Consider the following 25,579-nt stretch of genomic DNA (forward strand, 5'->3'; position numbering starts at 1 on the left):
TTGTTCCGATTTTGAAATCATTGACAAAATCTTCTAAGAGCTTCCGATTCACAGTGAAAAACTTTCGTCACGATAGAAACAAATAAATCATAACATTTTAGTTATTTAACCAAGCGAATGCCATCGTCTTTTCCACATTTAAAACTTTAAATTGACAGGGGAAAAAAATCCATATCGAAATCGCGTAGCCGAAACTCCAAGAAACCGAGCTTTGGATATTTAAAAAAACGATAAACGATTCGGGAAATCGGCCTGCGTCGTGTAATGACATTTCAAATGTTATAATGGTTAATCTTCCTCTTCTCATTGCCCTCCTCCCCCTTCCGGTGAGGTGATACCAAAGGATTTGTTTTTAATACGGATCAGACACGAGAAGAGAAAAGATTCTGCTCGTGAAATAAACAGAGCACGAAATCCAACGGGGAAACAAAAAAAAAATGAAATGGATGGGAAAAAAGTGATGCGGAGCTTCGAAATGCATTCGAAGAAATTATCACAGGGCGAGAAATGTATGGGATGAATTGCCAAAAAATAGCAAACGCAAAAGCGTAGCCAAAAGTAGCAAAAATTGCCAAATTAAGTAAACTGTTACCTGATGTCTCGGATTTTACTGTCTTTCAGCTGAAATGATAGGAAGACCACCCGAAACCCCCCCCCCCCCCAATATATAATATGTATATATATTTTTTTTTTTCAGTTGGAGTTCACTGGGACCAGGAAATTTTAAAAAATTATGCGATATCCGATACGTAGGGAAATGTACTTGAAAGTCAAGATATAATAAACTTTGCTCTGAAAAGGTGATTCTACGCTTTTTTTATTTTTTTTCATATCTTAACGTTCGAAACAAAAATTCATGTTCATTTCTAAAACTTTTTCATATTCACAAATATTCAGTACATTATATAATATCAAAAATTTTTAAACAGCAAAATAAAATATATAATACACAACTGAACCAATGAAAAAATTAATTGCAATGTGCACTCACTAATATCGAAGTGCTGTAACTTAAATTTGGAATTTTCATCAACAATTTTTATAATTAAATTTTCACTTCAATTTTTTTTTGCCCAGAAAGTCAGGCTGGATTCCATGCCTGCTGGATTATGCATGCCCAGTACTAATCAATAAGAACGTATAGTTAATATAGCCGATTCCAAACGAACTGGAAAAACATATCTATGCCTAAACCTACCTACTGAATTGATAGAGGTTGGTGCACAAACTTCACAAATGATTTATATAAAGGTAAGAAATTAAGCTCATTCTATGTAATGATAATTGTACAATTATCCAGGTTATTTTACCAATGAATGTTGAAAAATATGAAGCTTGGATTGCAATTATTAACAGAAGAGTTTTAAAAAAAGTTTTCCCTTGAAAATGTTATTGATGGCTATATAACTATGCCATACGGTTGGCAAGGTTTTGAGCAGAACTGGAAAAAATCCAGATCTGCCTTCAAGGCAGGGATGTTCAAATCTCAGGCACCAGGTCACTATGACAACTAAAAAATTGGTATTGGCATCTAAAATTTTCTTTATGTATAATTACTAAATTGCAGGCTGAGAGCAGCACAAAATGTTTGGAATTTATAGCAGCATATCTTCCAACATGAAAGAGGGTCAATATGCCCTGTAAAAGTTAAAAGAAGCATTATTTTGAAACTTTTTCTTCGAGTAAACATTTTTTTTGTTGCCTAGATTTTTTTGCAAATTGTCCAGCTCTGGTCTACAGATTATAGGAATAAAGACTAAATGAAAAAGTCTGAAAGACTATAAAGCATAGTCTTTCAGACAAGATTTTCTAGCAGATTTTAGATTCATCCGGTTTTTCATCTGCTTGTTTTTGTTTTTTTTTTTAAAGTATTAGTATCATTAAAGGGGGAAAAAATAATTTTTTTCATGCCATATTTTGGCACAGTGGAATCTCAAACAATTTTAGGTGCTCTCAAGACCCACTATCAACAGATTCTGACAGTTTTCTTATCTGTAAGTTTTTTTTTTTTTTAAAGTATGATAATTCTTTGTATCATTAAAGGAAAGCTGTGCTTTTTGTGTCATATTTTGGCTCTTAAGGACAGTTTTTGAACAGGTTTGTGACAGTTAAGATTAATATTTGATAAATTTGAATTCACTTTTTTTTTGACAGATAGGCCTACATATGTCAAGGTTTATTTAATTTGCAAGTAATTTTCATTGTTGCTATGAGCAATCCATCCAAAAGGTAAGAACTAAATTTTTGATAAAACAATTAATGTGACTTCTGAGAAATTATATACTACTACTACTTAATCATACATGTACTCCATAAACATACCCCTGGGGAACTTACACTGCAACTCAGAGAGATATGGATTCCTCAATAAATATGTTTTAAACTATTGCAAAAACATTAAATACACCTTATGGCATATTGCCTTAAATGTCTTCATAGTAAAATAGCTCTACGCATGTAAAAAAAATCATAATGCTGCATAGAAATATTGAACAGAAATAGAGAAGTCTTTTCTTCTTTCTCTCAAAAACTATTGGTAAAACACTGCTGCTACTGAATTGCACAGCACCTTGTATACATTCCACTCGGAAAACACTGGTGCATTCTGCGTCATTAAGGTTTTTCCTCTCAGTCAATGACGAGATAACAAACTTCCACAAAGAAAATGCTTCCCTTATTTTCATTACACTTATTTCAAGCCAACACAACACAACTGCTTTTGGAACTAAGTATATATGTATTATGATTCCATACATTATATTAACATTTCTATGAGAAACCTCTAACACACAACAACATGCTACGTAGTATCATTATATTCATTCAAAGCACATGCAAAATAATTAGATTGCAGGGTGTATAATTTCCTTATCCTTAATTGCCACTGGCATATATATATGCCTTATGGAGTCTATGTGTTAACTGTCACAGGCGTATTTATACGTCTTTACAGCCTGTGAGCAAAAAAGGTGGTGCTGGGATCGTATTGTGCCAGATTTTATCGCAGTTAAGCAGTTAAAAAAGTTCTGATCTTCAAGCTTTTTTTTAGTCCTTAGCTAAAAAAATTAACTTTAGAAAAATTTTAGTAAAACCATAAAGTTCTAAATTCTGTTTATATGCTTTCTAAGGATGAGGTGGTTCATCCCTTTCTCTGAACAGAATGAAAGTAATTCCAAATGACTATGCTGCTTCAAAACTCACCAGGATTTGAACCCAGACCTGGTTCAACAGAGATTGGTGCAAGAATCCCTCCGCCGTTATATAATACAAGGTGCATAGCAAACAGGGGGTATGGCATTTCACTGGCAAATCACTGGTTCTAGAGGTATACTTCCAATTAGAAAGTTCCAAATAATGTGTAGTACTCAGATATATGCCACTCGTGCTTTAAGGGAAAGTAACTTTTTATATAATTCCCATGTGCCCCAAAACCCAATCAGAAAGTTGTCTGATCTGTACTGATGCTGTCTCATGCCTGTACTGATGCCAACAAAAAAAAATAAAAATCCATGTTTCTAAGTGCAATATTCACTGAGATATTAAAATTCAAAATACAGCTCTAAATGTGGAAAAATCATTTTACCCACATTTAATGCGGCTTTTCCCCAACTTCCCTCCGTTTTTCGAAATTGAATATCTCAGTGAATATTGCACTTAGAAACATGGAATTCTTTTTTTTTTTTTTTTTTTTGGTGGCATCAGGAGAGACAGTGCAACAACTTCCTAATTGAGTTTTCAGGCCCCACAGGGACTATATCAAAAGTTATTTTTTTTGAATAACTATACAACCCCTTGGAAACATGAATGACACATCTGAGTATTTGGAAACTTTTCCTAATTGGAAGTATACCTCTAAGATCAATGGTGCGCCTGTAAAAATGCCATATCCCCTGTTTGCTATGCGCCCTGTATATAAACCAGGGCTTTTCATACTGTGAGGTGCACTTTCCTGAGAAGATAGGATTCCTAAAGATTCGTCAAGGAAGGGGCAAGAACTTTTCTCTTTTGAAGTACCGTAAAACCTGTCTTCAACGGAACGTGTATTAAGCTAAAACCTGTCTTTCATGGGAAAAAATCGTGGTCCCATGTTTTCAATGACAGAATACACATTAAAAAACCTGGATTAAATGGAACTTGTGTAAAGTGGAAATAGAAAGGAAAATGTTACCCTTTAATGGAAAATTTCACACAAACACTGACTGTTTTATAACCAGTTGATCAAAGGATCACACAAAATATTAGTGCTTCTATCAAAATTTTTAATACAATGACTGCTTGCCAATGCGAGTTCTACTTCACCCACCCTTAGATCTGTAAAAACTGTTACCGAACTTGATGCTGCGGTTTTTGCAAAGCCACATGTAATGAAGCAATTGCTTTCTGTGTGCGACATTGTAACAAAATATTTTGGTAGAGCAGGCTTTTCTACCAGAGAAATCAGTGTAATGGTTAGATTTCCAAATGGTATACAAGACTTACAACATTGTATGTAAGCTGCTTTCAGCACAAGTGCTGAGCAGGACTGGAATTAGAGGGAGGCAAGGGGGTTTGCTCAGGTGGCAAAATTTAGGAGGGAAAATCATTGAATTTTACAGTTGTCAGGCAGCAAAATCATGCTGCCCCCCCCCCAAAAATCTGTTACAGCCCTGGTGCTGAGGATTACATAAACATAGACGACAATGTACAAACTGAACCTGACACGACAAATATTGATACCCTCATTTTAAATTTCAGAGAAAGTAAAAAAGAACGCAAATATAGTCATTTCAGATGAAGAACAGTGTGGGTGAAGTTGATGAATACAGATGCTGTGAAAACCTAAATATTCAGTAATTAATTATAGACTAAATAATGTACATTATTTTATGTGCATCTAAATTAATTAGTTTATTTTCAATTGATTTATTTGTAATGTACTCTGTACTTCAATTACATATGAGATTATTGCATAATTTTGCACATTATGTCAACAGACCAGGGTTGGTAAAAAAAAACGTTTTTTTTGAAAAAAACCAAAAAACCGGGTTTTTTTGGTTTAAACCAGGTTTTTTTAGTTTAAACCGGTTTTTTGTTTTAAATAGTATTAACATTAAAAACAACGAAATTTCTGAAAAATCATTCAAACTTCCAATAATTAACAAAAATAAAATGTTTATTAATGTAATTAACACTATTCCCATGCTAATTAATCAATAAATATTTTTTAAATTTAAAAAAAAAAAACCAACTTTTGCCATTTAATTATTTTTTGCTTAACTCAATCAATTACTGTGTGTTTGAAAATTCTTTTAATGTTATTATTAATCATATAATATATAAAGGTTTTTCTCCATTTACTTTCAGTATACTTAATTAGGAAGCTATTTTGCAAAAAGTAATAAAAATTAGGTGAATATAATGTATTTAATGAAGCATAAATAATGCAGATTAATTAGCAATGATTTACGATATACAGGGTGATTATAACTAAGGTTCTGATTTCAAAACACTGTAAAAAAAGAGAGATTGTCAGAATGACTTGAAAATTGACATGAATATTCCTGAAAAAATTCAATTTTATTTGATAAGGGGGAAAAAATAGTTAAAAATGTAAAATTAATGACATCATCCAACATGTGAGAAATTTTCTCGCAGAATGGAAACGATAGCCAGTCATGGTAAAATTATAACTTAATTATAGCATTGCACGAGTCCATAATTCACGGAAACATCACAAAAAAAATAAAGTAATTGAAGAAATAACTACAACTTACTCAAAAAATGTTAAATACACTCATTGCCATAAAAATTTGCGCACCCAGAAGTCGTCGTCAAAATGAAACTAAATTTTACACATGTAAGTACTATGTTGATATAAGTAAGTGATTAGAAAATCCAAGAAAAAGGATCATTTATTGCAGAAAAAAAGTACAGATGAACAGAAGTTTTAGTACTCTGTTGGACCCCCTCTAGCGCGAATGCACGATGCGATACGAGCGGGCATTGAGGCATACAAGTTCTGTATGATGTCCTGAGACATCTCGTTCCACAGTTGCTGTAAATGCGCCTCTAGATCGACCAACCTCGTAGGGTGTCCAACTTGCCGTCCCAAATGATCCCAGATATGCTCGATTGGTGACAAATCTAGGGATAGAACAGGCCAGGGAAGGGTGGTAATGTGGCGGAGGCAGTCTTGTGACATCCTTGCTGTGTGTGGCCTAGCATTGTCTTGTTGAAAAATGGCTCCTGGGAGCCCTGCCATGAGTGGCAACACATGTAGCTGAAGGATGTTATGGATGTACTGCTGGGCTGTCATTGTGCCATGGATCAATATTAGCGGTGACCGTGTATCGTAAGCAATGGCACCCCATACCATGACACCAGCTGTGGGAGCGGTGTGTCGCTGTAAAGCGAAGGCAGGATTGAAGCGTTCACCACAGGGCCTCCACACACGAACACGATTGTCATCACTGCTCAAGTTGAATCTCGATTCGTCGCTGAAGACGACCTGGTTCCATTCCGTTGCAGTCCAATCCCGGCGTGCTCGACACCACTCCAAACGGAGGCGTTGGTGGGTGGGTGTCATTGGCAGCACACGTAATGGGCGCCTCGATACCAGATGTCCTTCAGCCAGGCGCCTTGCGATGGTTCGGGAAGACACAGGGGCCTGTAGTGAAGCTGCTGCCTGTGTCTGGATAGCGGCCAATGAGGCAGTTGGCTCTACGCGTGCGTTTCGGATGATGTGACGGTCTTCTCGACGACTGGTCTGTCGAGGGTGTCCTGAACCTGGTCGCCGTGTAAATGACGTCTCTTCTGTCCACTGGTCCCAACACCACCTCTCAGTAAAATCAGAATGGCCTAGTTGACGAGCTACTCGCCGAGCTGACCACCCAGCTTCCATCATCCCGATGATTCTTCCCCTATCGAACTCTGACAACTGCTCATATGGTCTTCGACGACGGCGTAACGGCATGTCTACCTCAGCATTTCCTTTGCAAACGATTAAATACACTCCAGCAAGCTCTGCTTACCTGTTTTATACTCCAAGGAGAACGAAGTTCAACGCCCTCTAGTGGCATTACGCAATGTGCAATCACGCTGCATTTCTAATTTGCATATCTGCCCGACATGTACCTTCAGGCCAACTTTCGTTTTGGATGTGCTTTCAATTCAGCTTCATTAAACCAAACGCCCCCCCCCCCCGTTAATACTCCTGTGGAACTTCTAACATATAGGGAATGTGCAGGAGATTGCAATTCACCAAAGTTTGCAATCTGACCACTGTTTATAACATTTTGAGGCACCCCCACAGCCAGAAGTTGCAGGGGTTAAGGTGCATCCTGTCAAAATGGGTCTTCAGCAGCTGCTTTGCTGGTATTGCAATGTGCATCTTGATAGAAGTTTTATCCACACACTGATGCTGTGGAAGTGCCGAAATGATGTGGTTGCACAAAATAGATTATACTGCTGGCCAAGTACAGCATCATCTACTTGCACATTTTTCACTTTTTTCTTTTGCGAAAGAAACGTCCATTGCTTCAGGAGTATCCATGCAAATTTGCAGGTCATTCCGATCAGTACTTATTGTATAGTTTTGGAATCAAAACTTAAATTATTAATTCCCTGTATATAGCTGATTATTTTTTATAAATCTGTTACTACTATACAGTAGAACCTTGATTAACTGGGCTTAACAGTGTGTGTGTGTGTGTGTGAAAGTATAAAAAAAAACAACTATTGAATATTAAGACAGAGATATACAGTAGGAGATGTGCTACTTCTTATGGGAATGAAAATGTATGTGAGGTAATGTAACAACTAGTACACTAGTCTTTGTCTTTTAAGGACAACTGGTGTCTTTATTGGATTATAGGACCACCTGCCCCTAGCATGATGGTGTCACTACTGTTGCTGCTTCTTTGTGAAGGGAAAAAGAAACCCTGTGAGATAATACACCACTACATTTAGATGTGTGATGCAATCCTTATTCATGAATTTGCTAAAGATTGAGCATCAGAATGTAGCCAAAGGTTAGAAAATGTTGTAAGAATGAGAAGTTTTGGCTTTTATATATAACTTTAAATGACTAAGATACTTCATATGAAATATATATATATTCTGGCCACTTTTATGAGACTTTTTGAAAAAACCCCACTTATAAAATCTTATGTCATTTAAAGATATACCGTCAGAATGTACCCCAAGGATATAAAATGAGGTAAAAATGAAACATTTTGGCTAATAATGAACAAATATGATATTTTTCAGGGAAAAAAATGATATTTAGGCCACTTTTATCTGATTTTTTGAAAAAAACCAGTTTGGTTTTTTTCAAAAAACCACTTGGTTAAAACCATGGTTTAAACCAACGTGGTTTAAACCAAACAACCCTGCAACAGACTAATCCTGACGAAGCAGGTAGAAGGCGTAAGTAGTAGCCTTTTGCCCACTGTAACGCAAGATTTCTTGAAAATGTTTGCCACTCGTATGAACAAAACATCGAAAGATGAAAACTGTACTTCACGTCTGCCAAAAAACCTGAAAACTTTTAAGCTAAATTCTAATTTTCATGAATGTTTTCCAACTCACAATCACCAATCCTTTTCAATAACACTTTTTGATTTGAATGATCTTTCATTACTTCTTTCACTTTCACTAATATTTCTTTGCTTTTTCACATCCAAGTTTGTTTCTCAGTTTTGACCATACTAGTCCAAAATTAGAAAAAATATGCTCAATTGATGTAGATGTGAATGTAATTAAATTCAGGTCTTCCAAAAATTTGCAAAAGTCTGCATTTAAAATCTTATTTTTTTCTGCCCTGCAATGCATGTGATTTTCCATCACTTTTTTGCTTCAACTGACTCTATCACAAGGAGCCCCAAGGGTTCCGCAGAGCACCGGTTGAGAACCGCTGTACTATAGTATCCATGGCCCTTTTAGCTATTTATGCACAGAATTCTGCTGTTTTCTTGTTTGTGAGCAACATTCTACAATATCTATTAATTGGGTGCTCTAGCCAGTGTGGATACTCACTACGATGATGGAGTCAGCATTTGCATTTGACCAACCATCCAACATCAGAGTGATAGTTGAATTTTTAAATTTGCCATTAGCATATCAAGTTTTATCTGCCTTATCTAATAATGATCCGTCTAATTTCTTCGTATTAGGAGGGATATAACCCGGATGCAAAGCATTAACTATTTCTCTCAATGCATCACTGCCGGCTATGTCAAAAGGTATATTATTAGCATAAAAAAATTTGAATACTTTCCAAGAACTAACCTCTAGCGGTCACTTGTTTTAACAATAAATTGTCCTGATGGTCCTAATGAGACCTGTTGCTCTCTGTGGCAAGATTTTTAACTGGAAGATTGGCTCGCATTCGCCCCTTGATGAAACATTACTGCAGCTCAATATTCTTGATATTGCAACCAAGAAATCTGAATTTTATTTTTTTTTATTTTTTTCCTTTTAACTTATAATCAAACTTTATTTCTGGTTACCTAATTGCAGAAAAATATTTTTTTACATGTTTTGAAACGCTGATAAAAAACTAAGCGTGTTGAAACATGTGCTTTTCAGAAGCAATATATGTCTCTCAACTGAAACACATGGTAAAGTGAAAATAATTTTCAAATTTATATTTGTCACAAAAAAAATAATAGCCAGGACATTCAATAAAAATACTAAAAAATTTAAATAGAAATGTAACAAAGTGGGATAAATTGAGAAGCTACCCATACTTAGACAAGGGCACTGTATTATAATACAATGAATATATACATATTATATATTCATTATTTTTTCTTTTATGATATGTGCTTTTATACGAGTTTGCTGTATTTTGGTTATACATGTGACATATCTGTATTTTTTATGGGCATCTTTTTCAGCCACTTTGATGGGCAATTTGCCTGTTATGGCATTTGTATCTTGTCTATTGGACCATGGTTCACTTGGAATTTTTGGAATTTGTTACTTCACTTTCCCTACTTATTTTTCAATTTCATATTCCCTGAATATCTCATAGGCCAGTGAAAATCATTCTAGCTTGCTTGGGTACCTAGAACCCAGGTTTTTTTTGAGAATAACCAACATCCTTATGAAATTAATGTGTACAAAGGAATACATGAACTAAATATTTAAGCATCCCTTTCAGAAATTTTGGGCATTTGATGTGCTGTAGTGCTGAGAGAGAGACTTCATTCAATGACTTCACTGAAGACATGCATGTAACTTGATGTCACTATTTAATACCCAGCTATATACAGCAATACCCCAAAGTTATGCGGCAGGTGGGACAAACATTTGCAGTATAAGATAAATTAGCATAAATGGGACTGTGATAGCAGCAGTGCTTGAAAAATATCAAGAAAAATTTGGGCACCAGAAAAAAGTTTTCAAGAGTCAAACATTTCTTTTTTCTAGAAAAAAAGGTACAAAATAATATTTCTTTTGACTTTTCCAGAATATGGCGACCCTCTTTTAGGTTGACAGATATGCTGATGTAAATTCCAAACATTTTATGCTGTTCTCAGACTCCAATTTAGTAACCACACACGAAAAATTTCATGTATAGGAAACAATATCAATTTTTTTTTAGTCACTATCATAGCCTGGGATTTATCAACCTCTGAATAATAGCAAAAGTCAAACTTGCACAAGTGGGATAGCTACACAATTCCACATGAAAATATACATATAAATACTTTATTAGTTAATCTGAACCAAAATTTGGAAAAAATACCTATCATTTGGTCAAAATTACAGTTATTCCACAAGCACAACATTAAATGGGGGGGGGGGAGCTGTTTCCCTACTTATGGCTTCACAAAAGTTGCCTTGTGACTACGATGTGAATCTTAGAAAAATTTGTATATTTACAAGTATATTTATATATAATTTATTTTCTGTCTGTCTGCATGTTCTCTATACAAATCTACAATTTTAGATCGATCATTGCCAAATTTTGCATATATATGAAACAGGGCCTAGATTGAAGGATGGGCTACTTTAAAAGTTTCTCAGAGCTGGATAACAATGTTTTGTAACATGAGGGGCCTGCCAGTTGCCAATATTACGATGTACCAATATCACGGATCACCAGTGGAAACTTCATAGGGGATCATCATCAAACTCAGTGAAATTGTGATAAAAAGAATTGTGCAATACAAATGTTTTTGCAAATATAATTATATATGAAAACGATGTTTTACCTTCATCCCGTCTGTGGGCCGCAGACCACTTTGCAGTCAATGACTTCATGAGATTTTAAATGCGCAATAGCCCTAGTATTGTAGACCCTGGCCAGGTCTCCAATGTTTACAATTTGTGTGTTGCCATTTTCCGTATGATAAGGTTACGTAATAGTATTTTATTCTATATAAATATGTAAATGATATATTGTTTGTTAAAAGGTTTATATTAATTTCAGCACCATTAATTCTTAGTTATGATTCGTTGTGGGTGACGAGGAGTTTCTCCATATATACCAGCAGTGTGTTGAGTACCAACACTTTTTGATTACATCTTTGTTGCTTGTTGAGGCGTATCGTCCGGCTTCACTTTGTGTGAAGGGTTGCTCTCCTTCTGTTGTCATGAGTTTGTGTGTCATGGTCCAGTTTCTTGCTGTGATGCTTCTCCTCCAGTTGGTCGTCTCTCTAATCGTCCAGTCCTATGCATGTGAAAGTACGAGGGGACGCCCTCTCATCAAGGATGGAACATTACTGACAGACTTCGAAACGTGTTTGCGTCCTTCCTGGACTCACTAGTGGAAATTCTTGCTGAACTTGTGCCATCGGGACGTGATTCGGATTCTTGGACTGTTCTTCCATTATAGAAGTTGTGAGAACTCTGATAACAAAGTTTTGAAGGGTACCCTGTCGGTGAAGGGTCCCTCTACTAGGTGAGAACATTTCAATAACATTGTGATTTTTTTTTCTAATGTTAACGCTTTGAAGAAACATTTGTTTGTTACTTTGTTAATTTTAAAAACATTTTAACGTATTGTTAATAAATGATTTAAGTAGAAGAAAAACTTGTCTCTCATTATTGTCATCCATTTGAATCAATGCTGGGAAACACTAAAAGTAATCTGGGTATGCAAACGGAAGGTTGCAGGTTCCTGGGCCTCAACAATCACTTTCGGAATGTTTACTTTAGAACAGGTACTTTAAAAAATGATCAGAGCAGGGTGAACGCCCTAAATGGGCAAAAAGCTGTCACACAATAATGGTTTCTGTGCATCAACAATGACTTTTGGAATGTTTACTTTGGTTCCTTAACAATGATTTTTCGACATGTATATGTCTTTACAATGGTTTGTAACCCGGGGGGGGGGGGCAATGGCTCCCCCCTGCCCCCCCCTAAATAACGGGCCTGTTTGTAACTCCTTTAATGCTGTCAGTATATTGGGGGGGGGGGGTATTATAGCTAGTTCCCTATAAAATCTGTGTAAACCAGGCACCTTCAACCTGTTGCTTGCAAGCACCACTGTTCTCCCTGAAGCACCCATAGTGCTTTATGCTTGTGTCTGATTTTGTGCATGTCAGCACTTAACCCATTAACGACGACTTTGATTTTTTTTTAAAAACAAAAAATAATGAGTGAACCACTTCCACCATTTATTGGCAAAGAAAAAACTTTAGAATGGAAAATTTTCTTACCAACTGGCATTAATGGGTTAATCAACTTCCCAAGTAAGCACTTCTACAAATTACATTCAAGAATTAAAATCCTGTTTTTTTTTGTGCATTCATAAGTCTAGTTTGCCGCACAAGAGTGCTTGTCTTTTGATGATGGGTACAGGCAGTGTTCACAACTAGAAAAAGGTCGAACATCTCTGGTGTAAACCAACATCCTGTGTAGTACGCTTTGAATACTTTATCAACACTTTGATTCAATCAAAGGAATAAGCTGCATTTTTATAAGTGTTTGGGGATCAACTTTCAGCAGTGGGTTGAAAATGATTGAGAGTTGCAGACTAGCTGCATTGCAATTAATGAGCATGACATTTAAAAAAAAAATTTTAACACCTGCAATAACATTGGACTTTGAGTATGAAATTGTGACCAAAAATTGTCTGAAAAAAAAAAGGTGTCACACAAGCAACTGGAATTGTATTTCTAAACTTGAGAAAGTTTTCACCTTCAACAACTCTTACCCAGCTTATAACGTAGCCTCTCAAAAATCAGCTTAGTATCACTTAACATGACATTCTGATCAACTAAACAATTCACTTGATTATCACTTAATAATTATCATTACCATCTAAAAAATAATCATGTGATTATGATTGAATTTTGAAAATGTGAATTTTCAACAAAGAATTATATAACTCTGAGTGTGCTTTCAGAAATTAACACAGCCATGGTCTTTCAAAGATTGTGAACTACCCTTAAAGCATAGTGGTTTGCAATGTTCTGCAACGGATCCTTAGCTCACTGAAAATGTTCCGTGATGAAAATTTCCATAATGTTTTCTACACAGAAGAGTTTTGTTCTTAAAATTCTGGCTGAGATTGCTCAGCAATATACGTAACTGTTTTTTGGTATATTCTGCTTTGGGAGTGAATGAACCACTATATTACAACACTTACCAAAAACTAACAATTTTTATACAAAATGACCATAGCAAGAATACCACATTTCAAGTAATAACTTAGTAATAATAAAAAAAAATGTTTTCCCTCAGCCATTTCAATTGGATGCCTAGTAATTATAATTAACTGCCCAGCTTGGATCTCATTAAATTACGTGTTTTCATATGGTAGGTACCTAGAATTCATATGAACAATTTTCTACTTAGATGCTTATTATTACTCCACTCAGCCGTAAAAACATTCTAAGAAGAACACAATAACATGTATCAGGTGGAACAGAACAATAATTATAATAATAATCATATCAATAATAACATGCAAAAGACATCAACCAATGTTTTCTTAATGAAGAGGTCAAATGTACTTTTTCTATGAATAAGAATTAGTTTAAGAATGAGAATTTATTCTAATTCTTGTATGCATTTGTTTGTTTTTTTTTTCTTTCTTTTTTTTTGGTTTCAAATCGCACATGCTCAAAATAATTGTTCAGTTCAAAGAACATATTAAGCATACTAAATTTTTTAATGATTCTAAATGCCAGTTACCCAAATTGTGTATCAAACACATGTCTATGCATTTGTTCTTTTATTCTGTATGCATAAATCTGTAACCAGTAAGTAGAACGCAAAAATATAGAGGTCTTACCTGAACATTAATAAAAAAAGTTACATTAAGCTACAAAAGTTCATTAGTTATCATGCATATAAAATTGTAGATGCCTGATGCTAACATTTTAGTCATCATGGTGACCTGGTACCAGGGGGAATCAAGCCCTATTGATAGACATGCTTACATAAATTCAGCAAATTTTGTGTTGGCTCCATTCAGCAATCACACATAGAAATTTTTAGGAAACAATTTTTTTAGTTACCACAGGGACCTGGCAAACTAGGATTTTCAAGGACTGGGTTATGAAATTAGATATTGGACAATGATAAGAGTAAAAATGCCCTTTAACCCTTTCTGGTGCTGCGTCCCCATAGCGAAACCACCTTTTTAAAATTCCATTAAAAAATAACTAATATTCGCACAGAAATCATTTAAATCCTATTAACTAGCTTAAGATTTATATTTTCTATCAGAGATGGCAGCATCATACTGGTTTTGTTTTGCAAGTGGTAAAAACACATCTGCAATTTTCTCTATTTTTTAAGATACTTGTTTTAAAATTTATTTCCTAATAAAAATTTTTTTTCAAAAATTACAGATGGTTTTTTACAGATTTCACTCTATTGGTTGAAATCAAGAAATTCAATAAACTTAATAGTTTAAAATCCAATTACAGAAGTTTTAAAGATGGTTCCATACTGAGGACACTACACATCTAAAGCAATGAGATATCCCAAGTGTCGTCAGTATGAAACCACCTCTCTGAGATAAAGTGACCTTGTTTTTTTTCCATTTTCTCCTCTCTTTCTTGTTTACTAGAAAATGGTTGACAACAGCAATGGTGTTGAAGCATCTCAGATGTGTATTTGTGGAGGAGTTTTGGGAGTTAGAATGAAGGGCACAACATATGCTGTTTTTTGTCTCGCACATATCCATTCTTTCATTCAAGTGGTTTTAGAACGGCTGTTGACGATTATATTTTATTTCCTGGTATTTCTTTTGCCTTGAGTTCTTTCCCCCCCCCCTCCCCGAATATCGTGAATTTATTACTTTTATTGGTGGTGAAATGCCTAAAAAATTCCTTAGTGAAGAAGAAGCCATATTATACTAATTTTGGAGCTTCCCTCTGATCTGAAGTCTGTATCATCAGTTGCAGACTTAGAAGAAGAGAATAACAAAGCTTACTGCATGGATAATGACAAAAATGATGGTGATGGAAAAGGTATAAAATCCCCAATGCCTAGATCTTCTCTGTTACAATCTGAGATAGTTCGGGAGAAAAAACAAAGAACCAAATCGGAATACCAGATTTCAAACAAGTGAGATCATTTCAGGAAATACTATCAATGCTGGATACATCACCAATTTCAATGTTCTTGTTCTTTTTTCAGTATCACTGATGAAAAATCTGGCATTTTGAAAAAATTTATATGCCACTTAAGAAGGAAAACTTGCACTGCCATCTCATTGAAAGAGATGTACCAGCTATCAATATGATTATATTGATTATTTTGGGCCTACAAAATCTGTGGAAAGGGAATTTAAACAAAATGTTGCTTTTCCTGCATTACACCCTAGTGTTAGGTGGGCGTGTCCCCACTGTGCGACCACTTGTTCTTTGCTGGATTTAATAAAAATAAAAGAACAGTTGAAAAACACATTTATATAAAGGTATGTCCTATGTACCGAGTGTGTGTAGTTTGGCAAAAAAAATTTTATATAGTGCCCCTCAAAGGGTTGAATGGAAAATCACAAATTAATAAAGAAACTACATTATATCAATTATAACAAATAAATTTTTACCTTTGCGGCGTATTTTATGAATATCCAATTATGTTCTTTGTTTCCACTGGTGAGTATGAATATGCAGAGATGCACCAAAGGACTAGAAATATATCTTCTCTATTTTCAAGGGTTGGACCAATCGTCTGCTGGGCTGAGCATATCACACCTGAAAAATATATTAATAACAATTTTACTTTAATCACACACTAGAAGAAGGATAAGTACAAAGATGTCATATAACTTTTAACCGAAGTATATATTTGTAAAAACATTCACATTAATTAATTATTTCATATTGCATATATAATTCATATATAACATTATAAATGAATTATTTAACATCATAATACATTTACAACATAGCCTATATAATCATGAGCAGAGTTGGAATTTCACTTTCACTGAAAGTGACTTCAATTTTCAAGTAAAAATTTGATAATGGATGTCATCAATTACAAAATTTTACATGATTCTAAAGTTTGCTAAGTACTGGGTGATTCTATAAATAAACACATATTCTAAAGATAAAAATTACATTTATTTTCTCCAATATTCACAGATTTTTCCCAACCTTTACTAATATGTCAATTTAGTAAAATAATATTAATTGTAATATGGTGGCATAATTTCTACTATTATTTAGATTTGAAATTAATTGAACAAAATGGCAACATTACTAAAACAGCAAAATGTACAACATATCAGTTACTTCCTCCACCATTACATTTGGCAGTTCTAAAGAGTTAAGCAGCAGTTGCACCGAAGACCCAAGCACATCTGTGTCCCCATCTGTATGAGAGATGGTAATACCAACAACATGTACAGAAAACTTAAACCCCAAAACAAACTATGCCGAAATCTGGAGGAATTTCAAGAAAAGTGTAGAAAACACTATTATGAGAATTTTTACTGCAGAACATTTCCAGTCAGGCGAGGGCTAGTTGCCGGACAATGCAAAACATGCTGCTGCTTTGGTGGTCCTGAAATTAACAGTGAACCGCAGGCATCAATAAAAAGAAAATTAAATGGCAGTAAATCTTGCAAAGAATTGCTTCAGGACCATGAATTACTTGGCACGAAAGTAAAAAAATTATCTTGTATATTGCAGTAATGTTCCAGAATTGATTACAGGGTTCCCTTCAAAATCAGTTTTATCATTTCCCGGATCAAAGCTCAAAAATTTCTCTGACTTTTCCAGAACAAAACTACTGAAGACAAAAATATAATGCAAATTTTTAACTTTTCAAACGGGTTTAGTTTCTTTTTTTACCCTTCAAACAGAATTTTCCAAACTTTTACCACATATTTGTAGATTTCATTGACTTTTGCCAAATATCTTACATTTTTCATTTCTCTGACCTTCCCTGATTTTTTAGGTTGCTGAGAACCTTATATTATGCATTTATGTAAGGCCTTGGCAAATAAATCCCAAGCGTCAGGTTGCAATTGTGACTGAAAAATAGATATTGGTGTCTAAAATTTTTAATGTGTGGAACTGGAAAAAAACCTGGGCTCTAGAAAGTAAATTACACTTGGTTCCCAAAATATTTGGTTGGGGGAGAGGGAAGAGCCTGGATATTTTTCCCCCATTTGTCAAGCCCTGATTTATGATCATCTGCTATTCATGACCCATCACTGTGTGTGTGAGGAGAGTACAGTACAGTTTCATATATACAGTGAAACAGAACTCAGTAACAAAGATGATTTGTTCCAGAATCACTTCATCAGCCAAAAGTGATTTCCCATAGGTTTCTATGTAAAATTATTTTATTTGTTCCAGCTTCTGCCAAAAATTTAAGATATAAGTTTTTTAAAACACCAAGGGATGCTATTAAAAAGACAATAACTGATTGAAGGCTAAAAATGAACAGCTTCAAAATTGAAAAAATGAGAATATACAGGAAGATGAGAAATGCTGATCTTTTTATTTTCCAACATGTAATACAACCAACACCAGCTTTAGTCTACTAAAGCTTGTGTTGACACAACCTAATCGAGTTCATAAGTATCTCCATCCATTTGTGATTATGTCAGCTCATTTCCGAGTCTGATACATGCAGATGGAAAAGATAATCTCTCAGACTGTTCAGCTTGATGAGTCTTGCACTGAAAGACCACATGCTCTGAAAACATAGGCTACCTTTTTTCTTTCAATGCATTTTCTATTTTGGCTGAACCTTTCATTTCATATGAAATGGTTCAAAGAATTTCAGAAAAAGAAGCGTAGGTACATCTGTAAAAAAGATTCTGAGATGGACATAAGTTAACCAGATCCCAGTGATAGTAATTCTGATGATGATTGGTGCAGAAATTCAGATCACAATGCACATATTTTCTGTTAGTGCATGCATACATATCATCGAAAATGTTCGCTAGCTGAATCTGTATTCGTTAACCGAAGCAGAAAAATCACAAAAAATCATCTCATTAGCCAGAACATTCGTTAAAACGAATTCGCCAAGGAATTCGTTAGCCGAGATATCACTGTGCTTACAAACTAAATTTTTTTTTCAACACTTGTTACAATTTTATATCTAATTAAGAAAATGTGAACCGTTATTTACTCCCATGTGTATTAATGCATCACAAAATTTATGGTTTATTTTTCCTCTCTAGATGTTCTTTGCCCCTTTCAGTAGCTCAATATTTTTCTTGTCTAGGTACATCCTTCAGTTAGTGAACTTGTGGAATTCATACGGTAGGATTCTATTTTCACTTTCATGTTTTACTCTTATTCTAGAAATTTGCCCTGAAATAACCTCTTGAACAGAAAGGGATAGATATGCACTACACAATAAAATATAATTAGTAAATTGTTAATTTATGCAAAAAATTCCAATTAATATAATTTTTTTAATTAGTTTGTTGTACTAAGATTTACGCAGATATTCGGCTGAATACCTAAGTAATATTTGGCCAAACTGAATATTCAGTGAAGGGGCTGAACACCAAATAGCAGCCAAATATTCGTCTCGTCTCTATTTAGAATTACCTTCAATATTAAAATCCTCTTGATACAATATCTTTTATAATGATATTATTTAGAGATTTTGAAACTACTATGATATTTTCATGCAGTAAAATCCATCTTTTGCAGACACCAGTGGGACAAAAAACATTTGCCTGCATAAGAGCGATGACTACTAGTAAACCACACATCCAGTGTCCAATTTTTATTAGGAACTTCTAACGAATTGCTACATGTCGGAATGTGTGTCCGTGTTGTGAACCTAACGTGAAGTTTATTTCTGTGTAATGATTGTTATAGTGCTGCCATCTATGTTTTGAACTACGAGTGAAATTGACTGAAGATTTCACCGTTGTAGGCTGTGGCAACTCAACCACCACAGTGGCTAAGAGCGATGATTGTTAATTGGGGTTCGAAATGCAACTTTTATCATACAAGGAAAATTATTATTTAGCTGTAAAAGAGGGGGGGGGGAGACTGTTAAAAGGGTTTTTATATACACTCAAAAGCACTTTCATTATATTTTAAAAAATACCATGCTAGTTTTTATCCATCAGTATCTTAAACCAACTCTCCTCTGAAACTATCAACCCCTCACCAGGTTTTTATTTTCACTTATCCATGTTATAAATGGCACATCTTTTTCAAGAAAAAGGCTCTTTCCAATTTTTTTTACATGCTTAACCTCACCACCAACTCAGAGCAACAACAGGGGTCTGTTTAGCCAAAATTCAGCTCCGTTTTCTGGACCCTTCACAAAATACAAATTAAAGAAACCATAAAATTGACATTTCATTTCTTGTGATAAATTAACTACATTGTTTTACTTTCCACAAAATTAAGGAAAATCTTCAAAAAAACCGGACTCTACAAAAAATGTATGGACAGACCCCCCTGAACAAACTCTGATATTGACTCGTATTTATGTTGCTCACAGAATAAGGTGCTAAGACAGATGGCACAAGTGATCCCTAGTTGTATATACAGGGAGCTTCAGAAAAGATGGAGAAAAACGTTATGAGGTGATAGTACACACCAATACAAAGAATTGTCATCAGAGTGCATGGCCGAACATGAAATGCAACCGTGCTAGCGCGTTTCGAAATGCCCGCTTTTGGCCCTTTTAAGGGCCAAATTAATTTTTTCAATAAAGTTGCTATCATACTTCATGAATAAGATTGTGGAAAAGTAGGATAACAGACTTTTAATTTGAAGTAACATAATGTAATTCACACTAGAGTTGTTATCAAAAAGCAGGAAATGGAGATAAATATGAATTTAAGAGATGGTTGTAAAACAAAATACAAACAAATAAATGTTTGCACCTGTACATCTTGTAAAAATACAATTTGTTTTTCTATTCATATGTTGCTCATGCGCTGTAACAGTGGCATAACTTTGTAGTTTAAAATTTTCATGATGCAATGACAAACCATTGGCGGTAAAATATCCCCCAAAACTATTAAAAAATTCACTTTTTAATGCAAAAAAAAATTTTAATTAAAATTTTGAAAGAAAATGCTTTTCTATGTTATTAAAATCAATTTGTGTTAATTCCAACCCTATTCGAAGGCTAAGAACTCAAAATATCTTTTCAAGAAATTCATTGCTACCCACCCTCTAAGCCATATATGGTAACCATGACACAATTCCAGAGCCTTTAGGTAGCGCATAGCACAGTTTTATGGCCCTTCAGCGACCCCCAGTGCAACTCCATCACTCAAGTTACCCGACGCCCCCAAAGCAGAATGTGCCAAAATCTGTGACATACGTCGCAGAACAATTAGCGCTACTAAAGAACAATCTGGAAGAAAAAGTGCAAAAAAACACTATTACATGTATGGGGATTTTTACCGCAGAACATTTCCAGTCAGAAGGGCTCGTCGCAGAACAGTGCTAAACATTCTGCTTTGGGGCCCAACACACATTCCCAGATTACTTAAGTGATTCGCGACATAATTACAGATCACTTGACTGATGCTGACACAGTTCTAAAGCACTATAGCGACCCAAACACATTTTCAGATCACTTGAAGGATCCGCAAAACATTTAGAGATCACTAAAGTGGCTCTCTAAGAGACATCAATAAGGAGGAGATTATTAGTTCAGAATGCCATTAAGAACATTTCATATTTTTATAAAGAATGGATGATGATGTAAGCATCATTCAACCCCCCCCCCATCATAAAAGTGAGCAAATCAGAGTTTTTATTCCCCCTGTGGATCCCCCCCCCCCAGTTACATACCAGAAATTACGGTACTTTTGTGGCTATCCGCCAGCATTCAAAGACAAAGTTTATAAGGCGGGAATTCGCCTTGTTCTTACAAGATTGTGAATGCACATTTTTTCTGAACAACAGTTCTGTATCTTCTTAGAATGAAGGTGATTATTCATTTGTCAATTAACTTTGATTTCTTACTCTTTGCTTTGAACTAATACCTGAAAATTTATTTAATTTTAAATAACTTTTTAAGGTTTTAATCTGAAGGTTTCTAAAATCTTCGTAACCAAACTTTTAAAACCATGACCAGAAGAATATTCTTGAACTAAAAGTTGTCATTATGAGGTGATTATGCCAAAAATTGTTTTGTTTTAAATATTTCAGGCAATGCAAACTGGTTTATATTTAATAATATCAACAAAATTAGTAAAAAAATTTTCATTATTTAAAAGGAAATAAATATTCACGATTATTCTCCAATTTTTACATCCAAGAGAATATTCTCCAGAAAACATTCTCACCTCATATCTCTACTCTGGGTGGTAAAAACCGCGGGAAAAACATGTCATTGCCAAGGCGGTAAATACCATGCCAACCCTGCTTTCTTCTAAAGGCATCAAAGGTCAAGATCAAACACACTTGACAACGAATTAAGTTTATTTATTCGCAAAAAAATTAGAGGGTCAGGCCGAGTTGGGTCGTTGTAATGGATTGAATGAGATTTTATTATATTGAATAGAAATGAACACAGCAAAAACAAGAAACTTTGGTAACCCCCTCCCCCCAAGGGACAATATGCCGAAATCTGTGACGTATATTGCAGAACAAATCTGGAAAAAAAATTGAAAACACTATTATGGTGATTTTTACCGCACAACATTTCCAGTTAGGCTCATTGCAGAACAATGTAAAACATTCTGCTTTAGGACATGTAGTGCCAATTGTTACAATGGAATGGTTGTAACAGACGCTCACTATAACAAGTGTCTACTGCATTATATAACCATCAATGTAATCAAGTATTCTAATACAATTATCGAAATCCATTATACAATGGATAATCGTTTTACATGTTATATAGATAGCAAACTTCAGTTTGTTTTTTTTTAAATCAAAAATAAAACACCTACATTCATGGGCCCCACTATAGAAAATTTATAGCATGCAAAAAAAAAAGAATGATGTGAATTGTTCCGGGAGCCCTGTCAGCCTTACCCTTGTGGGAGCCAGACACATTTTCAAGGTCCCATTAGTAACAATTGTTGGGAAGTTTTACTGTGTAAGGAGGGACCATGGGGCCCCTCCTTACACAAAAAATGTAAAATATTTCTTGTCACCCAGCCTAGTCCCATGTATAGGCCTCATCCAACATTATATAAATAAATTAGTTAGATTTTAATCATTTTTTTAATTTTAGCAGCCATAGTTTAATTATTTTTTAGCAATGTATTGCCAATTTTTTTCTTTGACAAGAAAGACATCCCAAAAGTATGATTCCAATTTCATTCTTTGCACTTTCTCGACAAGCATTCCAACGTTTTTCTCACTAAAAAAAAAGGCATGAATGCATCTCCAAAAATTGTGTTTTGAGCATATTTTTTTAGTTTAGCTGGTGGGAAAAAGTTAGTCTGGATCAGTAGGGTTCTCATGTACGTGAAAACAGGGCTTGCCAAATCATAGGCGTTAGATCACCATGGATGACTAAAAAATTTATATTGTCAAGTTTTTCGTGCACAATTACTAGTGCGGGTAAGAGAAATACATTTGGCTCGTAAAATATTTGGTTGGCGCCTAGATTTTATTTCTCGACTCGTCAGGTCTTCCATAAATAAAGTTGCATTAGACCTTTTTTCCTATTATCGGAGCCACAACTAGGTACTTCATCAGCCGGGGGAAAGAACACATTTTGGGCCCCCACATGTAATGAAGAAGGACTGGTTAAAGAGTGAATTCAAGGCCCTCCTAGTCTAGTGATGGGGGGCAGCTGACCCACCTGCTTCCCTCCCCACCTATCTTATTAATTTAAGTAAAAATACATTTTCGAAAACACAAAACCTTTTTTTCCTCTTTTTTAAAGTCTAAATGCTATTCATTTTTCATCAAAATTCCAATTATTATAGACTTGCACTTAGATTTTTCTACTCATTAAAACTGTCAAGCTATCAGTTCTCTTTATAACCAGAGAAAATCTGAGAAGATTTAACACGAATTGATCAACAATTGTTCCAAAAGAAAACTAAATAAACATTTTACTAGGAGGATCGTTTCCAAAACAAACCACTGATCAATTCAAGATCAAGATTTAAAAAAATAATAAGAAAATCCAACGGAAAGATCGATTCAAACAACGAACAACATCGAGTCAAGTTCAATCAAACAATATCCTTGATTAGAAATCAAATACTAAAAAGCTTGCATAGAATACAGTTATTTTAACAAAAAACACAACACAGTGATCATTATAATGGCATCTAAATGGTCGATCATTGGGACTACCGGGAAAAAAAGGGGGGGGGGGAAGATCTTTTCAACAATTATCAAAAATCTGAACAAAAAGGCAATTGTCGTCTGCCAACAACTCACTTCAAACTTGTCAACAATTGAATTTAAAAAAAAAACTTATTTACAATTAATAAAAAAATTTTCTCAGCAATTAAAAAAAAACTGAAAACAAAGGCCGCAAATTTCGCACACACACACTCACACACGGTCGGCTACAAGACTATTATTCACAAATTTACTCTGAACTGATGCCAGATTCACGAAGGGAAAAGGAGAAATTTATGTACTGTATATTCGGAAAAATATGGTATAAAATATCGAGAAATGAGATTTTGGTTTTTTTTTTAATCAATTAGACTTTTTCTTTGATTATAATGGTAAGGCTTTCTTTTCTGAATCATCTGTTTCTCCCTCTGAAACACATTGGATGTCTTTCTTTTTTTTTTCTCTTGAACTACCAGATTCGGAAAATGAGGACTAACGTTGATGCTCCCTAGAGAAAGAATCACCTTCCCCTGTTTAAGGCAGATGGCGCCATCATAGTGAGGAAAAACAATAGGTTCCCACAAAAAACACTTTTTTTTCGAGCTTGGTGGGGTCACCAGATTCAAAAACTCACAAATGAGGACGTCACTCATGCTCTCTTGGTGAAGCCTCATTTACCTGTGTCAACAACAGATGGCACCACCACACTGAAAAATAGTTCAGTCGAATCCCGTTTTAACGAATACCGATATAGCGAAAAACTCGATTTAATGAACACTTTTCTGATCCCCCAGATAAGTTTACATAGAAACAATGCAAAAACTCTGTAATACCTTTATAACGAAATTTCGTTGTAACGATCTATTATAACAAAGTTATATATTCGTTATAACTCTGAGCTATTGGAATTCGTTATAACGGGATTCGACTAATATTTTTTCCAAGTGAAAGAAAACTACAGTTAGAGAAAGATCATCATCTCGGCTCATAAACACGATCAAAGAAAATTTTTCAATGCTGAAACGAGCTTTAGAAAATCAAATTTTGTTACCTCCACACCAGGAATCCATAGGCGTAGACTTGAGTATCTGGGGGGGGGGGGGGACACCCGATGATGATGATGTCAATTCATATATATGTTACCGCTAAAGCTCGAAAGCTCTTAATGTGCACATTACCTAGCTAATCTGCAGATTAACTGATTTCATACCTAGATAATCTGTAGTGAAGTGTGCAGAAATCAATTAGATTATCTAGCTAGATACCTCTCACCTAGGTAATGTGTACATTAACGGGGCTTTCGAGCTTTCGCGATAACACCTACACTTATACATAAGATCTGACGACTCCACTTTTGTCGTGGGAGGGAGAGGCATTGTTCCCCCTCCGCATGGCCCCCACATCTTGGAGCAGGGCCCCAGGCCAAGATCTTATACGGGTCCCCCTTTATGATGAATTTACAGCATGAAAAAACAAAAAAAAGGTGAAAATCGTCCCGGGCCCCAGGGTTGGAGCCTTGTCAGCCCACCCCTTGTGGGGGCCATGCCCCTCCGTATCCCCGCCCATGGAGAATCGAACAACAGGGCCGCAACTACAGCAGAGGGCAGTCTGGTGCTTTGGATGCCGAATCAGGACGGGTGATGAGTTTGCTGTTTTTCGTTCAGAAGCGAGGAGGGGCGCCAAAGTAAGCGCTAATTCCTGGAAGCAGAGTAAATTTTCGTTTCTAGTTGCGGTCTTGGTCATCACACAAGAAGCAAAGGCGTACGCGAGGGGGTGGGGGAGTCGTGCTTCCCCCCCCCCCCACAAGCAGACCAAAAATTCTAAAAAAGCAAATTAATGCTTCTGTGAAAAAATTGTCGACTCCCATTGCGTGTCAGCAAAATTTCGTCATCTGCTCTGCCCCCTGAATAAATACTAACGCA

General features: G+C 35.2%; 1 protein-coding gene and 1 long non-coding RNA gene across 3 annotated transcripts in view; one reads left to right on the top strand and one right to left on the bottom strand.

The window, feature by feature from the left end:
* pum (pumilio) overlaps nt 1-23,894 on the bottom strand; it is a 134,366-nt gene extending 110,472 nt beyond the window's left edge. For both annotated transcript variants that reach the window (XM_089251033.1, XM_089251030.1), the window contains exons 1-2: nt 23,754-23,894; nt 15,998-16,145 (exon numbers count right to left, since the gene is read on the bottom strand). The gene's annotated coding sequence lies outside the window, so the exon portion shown is untranslated. The remainder of the gene's footprint in view (nt 1-15,997; nt 16,146-23,753) is intronic.
* Nucleotides 710-11,930, top strand: LOC149069078 (uncharacterized). The gene is made up of 3 exons (XR_016195150.1): nt 710-800; nt 1,078-1,251; nt 11,420-11,930. It is a non-coding gene; the product is annotated as an uncharacterized LOC149069078 (long non-coding RNA).
* Nucleotides 23,895-25,579: the final 1,685 nt, after the last annotated feature.

Source organism: Pholcus phalangioides, unplaced genomic scaffold, assembly GCF_987345545.1.
Source record: "Pholcus phalangioides strain wild (caught in Gottingen) unplaced genomic scaffold, Ppha-v1.0 ptg000024l_1, whole genome shotgun sequence".
Classification (NCBI taxonomy): Eukaryota; Metazoa; Arthropoda; class Arachnida; order Araneae; family Pholcidae; genus Pholcus; species Pholcus phalangioides.